Here is a 9,846-nt window from a genome sequence, read left to right on the forward strand (position 1 = left end):
TGAATGGACATCAAATGTATGAATTATGAAAGACTTTCTAAAAATAAATAATTTTCAGGTGATTTCATTGAATACATATTAATTCTATTGATTTAAAATTTCATTTATGGAACTAACTACAAACTTAATGAACATTTTATCAAATTTAATGAGAAAATTTATGGTCAATATAAAAGTCAAGAGTCAAGATAGATCTCTTAAAACTATAATATAATAATAGATGCTAATACTTTAAATATCACAAATAAAATGAAAGATAAACTGAAATTAATTTTATTTTCATTTCAACTTGCACAACCTTCGAAAATACATCACCAAATTCATTATCATCATCGAATGAGAGACACTAAAACGATACCTTGTTACGCAAAACAGCAAAGATCATGCACGAGACCTCCCAATCACCGTCTAAATCAAAATTTACGGCTCAGGTTTTTAGTAATAGAAGCGGTCATCATCTTCTTAAACTCCGCAAAATTAACCATCCCGTCCCCATCCGAATCAACGACTTGATCATCTTCACACATTCACCTCCAAACACTTCATTCCCAGCCACTCAACACCGAATACAATTCCTTATGGGAATCAAGCCGTTCTTGTCCTGATCATAGAGGTCAAACGCGTCGCGGAGCTCCGCTTCGCCGTTGGAATCGGAGGGTGAGCGACAGAAGGTGGAGAACTCCGATAAATTGATGAATCCGTCCTTGTCGGTGTCGAGATCTTCCATTACGGTCTTAGGTCGGTCTCTGTGTAGTTGGAGCCCATGGCCTTCAGAACGCCGCCGAGTTCGGAGAGCGAGATCTTGCCGTCGCCATTGGAGTCGAATTGGTTGAACATTTTTGAAGCTCTCGTGGCTGTCCATGGAGACCTGTGGTTCGAGGCCGGTATCGGATTCTGTGGCTGAGTTTGTTGCGGAAGTTGCCATTGTTTTCGTTTCTTTGAAACAAATGAGAGGAGAGATTAGATTAGATTTGAGTTGTGTTGTGTTGTATTCAAACCGGGGGGATTCTGCAACTTAAATAGTAAGGGGAGTCCAATCTCCTTAACTTTAATAATTTCAAAATACCCCAAATTTTGAAAATTTCACTGATTTCCCTGTAACTTCCAATTATCCACCACTAATTTTTTATAACAAATGAGAAATCTTACATAAGACAATCCCATCGTATTAGTATGAGATCTCACTATATATGATCATGTTGATGTTGTAAACTTTTCAATTAGAATCAATCATAATTGAGTATTGACATGTATGTGGTGATTTTCCACTTCAACAATAACCACCTCTTTAAGGGGTGATTTAAAATTAAGACTTATGAAGTGAACAAATCAAACGATCTCATAACGTCAACAGATAACAGAGAAGAACTACTTACATGAGATAGTCTCACGATATTATCATACTGAAATGGTGAGATCTTTTAATTAGAATCAATCACATATCGTCACATATTTGTGTAATTTTCTCTATTACAATAACACCGTCATGTTTTCAATAACGACCTCATCACACTAATGTGGTATAATCTTATTGGACATTCTCACCATGTTATCTCATTGAAGTGGTGGACCTTTCGATTAGAACCAGTCATATATTGCAACATATTTGGTGATTTTCCTTCTTAACGATAATGCTATCATGATTTACCAATAAAATTTTTATTAATAAGGGATAAAATTGTAACAAAAAAAGATAACCCTGGTAATCTCAGAATACCTAAGAAAATAGAGGTAATCAGATTACCTCTGATATTACCTAACCACTATTGGTATTTGAAAATTACCGGTATCTAATATTACTTGACAACCAAACATAGTAATCAAGTAATATAAGATGACATTACCCTAGTAATCCCACTTAACCCCCAACCAAACGCCCCCTATTTGTTTTCCTTTGTCATCACTAAAATTGAATTTGTTTTATGTGTGTGATGATAAAATGAATGGTTCGGTAGCAGGTTTATAGTTTTTCTAATTCATCATATAATATATCAAATTAAAGCCCTATCTTTCTAGTTTCCAAAGATTCAAACCATTTATCAATTGGATTTTTATTGAACAAGTTATAGCTAATTCACTATTGACTATTCAGTAGAAATCGAGAAACAGGGGAAATCGAAATGTATGTAATAATAAAAAGAATGGTTCGATAGTGGGGCTAGTTATCCAAATTAAGTGTATCATATATCAAATTAAGGCCCTGTCTGTCTAGTTTCTAAATATTCAAATCTCTCATCAATTGCATTTTTATTGAGCAAGTTATAGTCAATTTACTACTGACTGTTTAGTAGAAACTGAAATGTGTATGATGATCAAATGAATGGTTTGACAGTGGGGCTACAGTTATCAAAATTAAGCGTATAATATATCAAATTAAAGCATATATGTCTAGTTTCTAAAGATTCAAACCTCTCGTCAATTGGATTTTTATTGAGAAAGTTATGATCAATTTACTGTTTACAGGAAACCGAAATGTGTGTGATGATAAAATGAATTATTCAACAGTGGGGCTACAGTTATCCAAATTAAGCGTATAATATATCAAATTAAAGCTCTGTCTGTCTAGTTTCTAAAGATTCAAACCTCTCATCAATTGGAGTTTTATTTAGCAAGTTATAGTCAATTTACTACTGATTGTTCAGTGAAAACCTAAATGTGTGTGATGATAAAATGAATGATTTACTAAAGCTAAATGGTTCAGCATAAAAAATAAGTTGATATTTGTTAAATAAATGAAATTAGTTATATTCAGCAACAATCACTTTTCATAATATATGTATGTAACATAAAAAAATATCAACAAAAATAGATAGAACAATTACAATTAAAACTACATATCAATATTTGTTTTCCTTTAAGGATAATAATAATGATTCAGCATATTCTAAATGAATTATTAATACAAATCTCATTTTTTAATTAATTAATAATTATAGATGAAGCAATAAATACCCACCTATAACAAAAAAAGGCATTTGATGATAGTATCCTAAAGAAAGACGATAATTGTAAAACCCACAAAACCCACAAATCAAACAACAAAATCAATCCAAAAATCAACAAAAAGAGATAGAACAAATACAATTAAAACTACATATCAATATTTGTTTTCCTTTGTCATCACTAAAATTGAATTTGTTTTATGTGTGTGATGATAAAATTTGTTTTCCTTTGTCATCACTAAAATTGAATTTGTTTTATGTGTGTGATGATAAAATGAATGGTTCAGTAGCAAGTCTATAGTTATTCTAATTTATAATATAATATATCAAATTAAAGTCATATCTTTTTAGTTTCCAAAGATTCAAATCGCTCATCAATTTGATTTTTATTGAGCAAGTTAGAGCTAATTTACTACTGACTATTCAGTAGATATCAAGTACAATGAATACATTTAATTCAATTAAATTATGCATCCAATACATTTAATTAAATTAATGCAATCACTAATCAATTGAATATGAATTAATTCACTAAATATACATTTCAGTACTAATTTAAATTCATTATACTTATGTACTTAATTAAATAATATTAATTGTATATGATTGCATTAATTTAATTTAATGTATTTGGGTGCATAATTAAATTAAATTAAATGTATTCATTGTACTTGATATCTTTAATTGTATTGAAAGAATTAGATTAAAAATCACTTAAATATAAAACCAATATCCAAAAGTATCTCTTAAACAACAACTAGGGTTACAGATCCATGGTGAATGTATCGCCAAGCATGGACAAAATTCCTATGGATATTGTTTTTTCTCCTAATACTGTTAACCAACATGTTAATGATGTATAATCTTTATTAACAACAAACAAAAAATTGAAACAGGTGTCGATACAAGATTTGCTCAACTTAAGCTTTGTAAGAACAAGTTTTTTGAAATTGTAATAAAACTAAAATAAGGATGACCATGTGAAATGTTTGGGTATGGATGGAGTTGAAATAAAAACAACTCACAAAGAGTTAGAAGAGCCCATAAAAACATGTGAGATTCTGCCACAGTCCTTCAATTAATATTGTTATCTTTTGAAACTCCCTAAAAGTAAAAATTAATATATGCCTTCACATTTACTCATGCATTGCATACCCAACAATAAAGTGAAAATATAGTTTATGTGATAAAGTTTTGGAGCCAAGTAGATGGTTAAGAGTAAATTGGAGAAAATATTGATAGACACATGTTTCATGTTTGATTTTTCGTCTGAGTATCTACGATTTAACTGGAGGGTTAGAACCAAGTTATGTCAATTACATTACATTGTGACCCTTATCGAATCTAACCATTATATAAGTTTAATAGTCAACCTAACGAGGATTATAATCCAACATCAGAAAAACATGGGTTGGATCTTGAACTTATAAAAACGATAAAAATCATCGATTTTTTTTGGCAATTTGAAAGTGTTTGGTCATAACCCCTTATAAAAGCGATAAAAACCACCATTTAATAAGGTCGTTTTTTGAATAGTTGGCAAGTTTCTGGTCGTAACACTTAACACTAGTGAATGATTCTGTAGTTACTTTATTATATCATTTATGAATAGGACAACTACTTTGAATCTACTAACCAACTTTCATTTAAGTTGATAATTGCATGATTACTTCCATTTATCTTTTTAAAATATTTGTGTTTTTCTTTGCGATGAAATATTAATTTTGATGTGCAGGCAACGAAATGTTAATGGTAAATTGTCTTGCTCAATGTGGGAGTCTTGTATGGAAATGGTTTCAAGACCAAAAATTGTAATAGGATTGACCTCTGTGGTGATATCTAAATGTTGTTATTTGAATAATGTTATTGTTAGTGTGATGGCTTGAAACGTTGACTTTTTATGACTTAAATGAGACCATCGTTTTGAGCAATATGAAGTAATCTTGAGCTTTGTGAGGAAGATCCAAGACTGGAAATTACCCTTCGGTCAACCATATAAAAGCGAACTTTTTGGCAGATTGTAATACAGTATTTTTGAGTGACTCTCTCTTCTTCTTTGATACAAAACGTCTGTTAGGGTTTACGATTTTGGGTGCTTGAATCTTTAACTTAGTGATTGAGTGACTGGTTCAAGTCATTCTGGGTGTATTGTATATGCATTAGTAGGATTGGAAGGGTAGAGTCTCTAGGGTGAGTTATAGGTTGGAAAAGATTTAAAGGATTTCGTATCTATGTGTAATCTGTACTGAATCTTGACGGTTTTAGTGTAGCATGCTGTGTGGTTTCCCGAGCTTAACGTGACGTAGCTTGCTCAGATTGAGCAAGTGAACTACGGTAATTCTTGGTGTTTTTTTGTGTGTGTGTTTTGTGATTCTTGATTGTGTGTTTGTGGTTGTTGATTCTGTGTGTGTGGTTATAACAGTTATTCTCTCCCACCACTAATTAATTACCAAAAAAAAAAAAATTAATGTATTTAACAACTTTTCATTATCATTTATACTAACATTTTCATAGGAGATTCAATTTTTTCACGTTAAAGATTATATGACTATCGACAGTACAAAAGATTAAAAGAAAATGTTTTCAAATGTCCTTAATAGACTTAATTAAACTCAAAGACATAGGGTCTTTATATAACCATTTAAAATATATATTTTAATTATTTGAATAATATTTATAGTTACACTTACAATTTTCCAAAACAAAAAGTGAAACAAAGCAACCAATTTAATTGACAATAAACCTCTTAATGGTAGAAAAGATAAATATCAATAAATTTTTTTTCTTTTAATTTTTGCTTAATTATTAATTTCCTTAATTTCATCCAACCCTAATTAATTAAAACCTCTTAACGATGACTTAAATATAGGACCAATTTCCAAAAATATCATCTTAATTGAAAACCATCAATTATTAACCATCATAATAATTATCTCTTCCTTTTTTTCTTTTTATCAAATTCCTCCTAAATATTTCAAAATGCAACACAATTCTCCCAAGTAGCCAAACTTCTACCTACATTCAAAAAAAAAAAAAAAAAATGAAGAGCTTCCCAACTTTGGTTGCCCTTCTAGTCCTTTTCTTCATCGCTTCGGGTAATTATCTTTCTCAAAGGTCTTTTATAATATTTGTGCTTTTCTTGGCGATGAAATATTAATTTTGATGTGCAGGCACGAAATGTTAATGGAAATGTCTGTTGGTCATGTGAGGAGTCTTTGTATGGAAATGGTTGCGACCAAAAAATGTACAGGGAGTGTATTGCCAAGTATGGATCGAAAGCGTATGGATTATGTTTCTTCTATAAGAACCTAGCGATACTTGTATTTGTCGTCATCCCTGTGGAAGTGAAACCCAAATTAGTTAAAAGCTTGGGCTGTTGGGATGATCCTTGCTAAATAAATCCATCTTCTATTTGTATGTTCCATTGGAGATATTAAATAAAATATATATATTTCTATCTATGTTTTTTGTTTCTTTATCTCATTCTTTAGTGTTATATATATAATATGAACTAGATGTGTGCCCGTGCATTGCGCATGTATGTTTATTCAATGTTTTGAATAGATGTAAACAAATTTGTTCTAACAAATAACTAATTAGATTAAGACATATAATTGTTAATTATACAAATTTAAAATAAATATAAATATATATATAATTAAAAGTTTGTGTTAAGATAAATTAATAATTGTACCTATATTATTAATATCAATTCTATGTAGGTAGATGTCATTAAATTATTCATCAAACTTGAGAAGATCACCTGAATATTATATGTCTAATTATATTTTCAGGATCACATCTTATACAAGTAATTATTTTTGCGGACATTCTTTGACATTTGATGTCAATATTTATAGTGAATCAGTGTGATATAAAAATCACTGAATATTATCAGATCACATTTAAAATTAAATTTTATACTGACCTTCTACAATTTTGTAACTTATATTCGTTTCAAGTTGCTTTGCGCGAGTATGTTTTATTATTTATTTTTTACATTATTTTGTTTTTAGTGTTTTAAATATATATTTCTATATTGAATATCATATTATGTTGAATTGACAATTAAAAATTAATAAATAAAATATCCAAAATTGAACTCAAGTCTATATCATCATGGTTCTTGTCAAATATGTCACCATTTGAATCCCACAACCAAAGTTTAAAACTTTGTCAAGAAAAGTAAAAACAGTTGCAGATAACCACTTGGTATTATTATAAGTCTATACATTATCAGAGAAAAAAGAAAAATGTGAACTTTTAAGCAAGAGATTTGCAAAAGCCAAAGGAAAAAACTGATTTTTGATTGTTGAGAAAGGAAAATGAATTATTTTTATTATTATTATTTTAGAAATTAAAAACAATAAGAATGTTGAAAGAGAACTCACATACATGCAACAACAACTCCAACAATATAACCTTCGCAATATAAAATTAGAATTGTAATACAATTTTATTTGCTGCAATTAGATGACCACCACCTTAACAAAAAAGCATTTGGTGATAGTATTCTAAAGAAAGATGATAATTGTAAACCCACAAATCAAACAACAAAATCATCCAATCAACAAAAGAGATAGAACAATATAAATTAAAACTACATATCAATATTTTTTCCTTTGTCATCACTAAAATTGATTTGTTTTATGTGTGTGATATGTTTCGGTATCAGTCTTAGTTATTCTAATATCATATAAATATATCAAATTAAAGCTCTATCTTCTAGTTTCAAAATTCAACCATTATCAATTGGATTTTATTGAGCAAGTTATAGCTAATTTACTATTGACTATTCAGTAGAATCGAGAAATAGGGAAACTTAAATGTATTGCTAATAAAAAAATGTCGATAGTGGGCTAGTTACCTAAATTAAGCGATCATATATCAAATTAACTCTGTCTGTCTATTTCTAAATTCAATCTACTCATCAATTGGCATTGTTGATTGAGCGGTTAGTCAGGTCATACAAGATATTACATAACTGAATCATAGGTGAATTAGAATAAAAAAAAAATGGTCATAGGGAAAACAAATTGATAATAAATGATCGTGTTACGCATCTGTGCGTGCAGTGACTGTGCGAGCATAGTTTCTGATCTATAAACAGCTGATAATTATCATCAGAATTAAGCGACAACATCTATACTATATTATAAAGATTCAAACCGTCTTAATCAATTAAGATTTTTAGAGAGAAAAATCTATGTCAAAGTCTCTACATTGTGATTAACGGAAGATCGAAAGTAGCATGGTGGGATGAAATGACATTGTTCAGCAGAATGGGGGCTCTACAGTTATCAAATTAAGCTATATATATCAAATAAGCTCTATCTATCTAGTTCTAAAAGATTCAAACTCAATATAATTGGAGTACTTTAAGCAAGTTATAGTCATTTACTATGGATTGGTAAGTAAAACCTAAGGTGAGTGATGAAAATGAATGGTAACTACAATAGGGCGACATCAAACAATCAATTGATATTTGTTAAAGAAATTAACTTGTTATATCTGCAACACCACTTTTCATCATATAATGTAATATAAAAGATATCCACAAAAGAGATAGAACAATTACAATTAAATACTACAAATGTGCTTTCCTTAAGATCATGAACAGGATTCCATATTATAAATGGGTTACTAAAGTTACATGGTCAACATCAACATTAGATGAATATTGTGATATAATTAAATATTTGTTATATCCACAACACAACCTGTTATACATAGTCTACGAATGAAGAAACTCAATAGATAACAATACAGAAAGAGATAACAGAAACAAATAAATATACACATCATATCAATATTTGTTTCCTTTGTCAATACTAAAATTGAATGGTGGTTTATATTTGTGTAGAATAAAAGGAATGGTTTGGCCGCAGGTCTAAGTAGGTTTTTCAATTATCTGATATACGTTAGCACTACTATCAAATAGGGGAGCCAGCAAAGCATATGACAAAAAACGTAAGTCAGAGCAACTGACTGATCTAATTGAGAATAAGTTAGGCCATTTGAGCTATGATGTGTTAATGAAAAAGTTCGGAGGAAACAGGGGAAACCAAAATGTGTGTATAAAGAAGGGAGGCTCGCAGTGTCGGGGCGCAATTTGTCAAATTACCGTATATATGCTAAAATAAATGCTCTGTCTTGGGTTAGTTCAAGATGTCAACCTCCTCAATTGAAGTTTATTGAGCAAGTTATGGTCAATACTATTGACTGTTTAGTGAAACTGAAATATGTGTGATGAAAAAGGAATGGTTCGGAAGTGGGGCTATAATTTTATCAAAATAATCGTAAATATCAATTAAGGCTATATCTATTTAGTTTCTAAATATTCACCTCTCATCAATTATAGTTCTATTGAGCAGTTATGGTCAATTTACTACTACTGTTCAGTGGAAACTGAAATGTGTATGATGATAAAAGAATGGTTCAACAGTAGGGCTACAGTTATCCAATTAAGCATATAATATTATTATTAAAGCAATGTCTTTCTAGTTTCTAAAGTGCAAACCTCTCATCAATTGGATTTTTATTGAGCAAATTATGGTCAATTTAACTACTGACTGTTCAGTGAAAGCCGAAATATGTGTAAGATGAAAGGAAGTTCAACAGTGGTGGCTACAACTATCTAAATTAAGCGTATAATATATCAAATCAAAGGATTGTCGGTCTGTTTCTAAAGAATAAAGATTCAATTCTTCCATCAATTGGATTTTATTTAGCAAGTTAGTGGTCATTTACTATTGATTGTCAGTGGAAAACGAAATGCGTGTGATTGATAAAATGAATGGTTTACTTGATCCAGATTTAAGGGATTATTATTAAGATTGATAAAAAAAATTTCAAATAACCCCTATTAATTGGAAAATGGAATCAGCAAAAATAGTTCATTTAA

The 9,846-nt window shown here is 29.8% G+C and overlaps 1 pseudogene; it reads right to left on the bottom strand.

Annotated features, from left to right (window-relative positions):
* Positions 1-289: 289 nt before the first annotated feature.
* LOC116127648 lies at positions 290-837 on the bottom strand (annotated as a pseudogene).
* Between the last annotated feature and the right edge of the window lie 9,009 nt (positions 838-9,846).

The sequence above is a fragment of the Pistacia vera genome, unplaced genomic scaffold, assembly GCF_008641045.1.
Source record: "Pistacia vera cultivar Batoury unplaced genomic scaffold, PisVer_v2 Contig192, whole genome shotgun sequence".
Classification (NCBI taxonomy): Eukaryota; Viridiplantae; Streptophyta; class Magnoliopsida; order Sapindales; family Anacardiaceae; genus Pistacia; species Pistacia vera.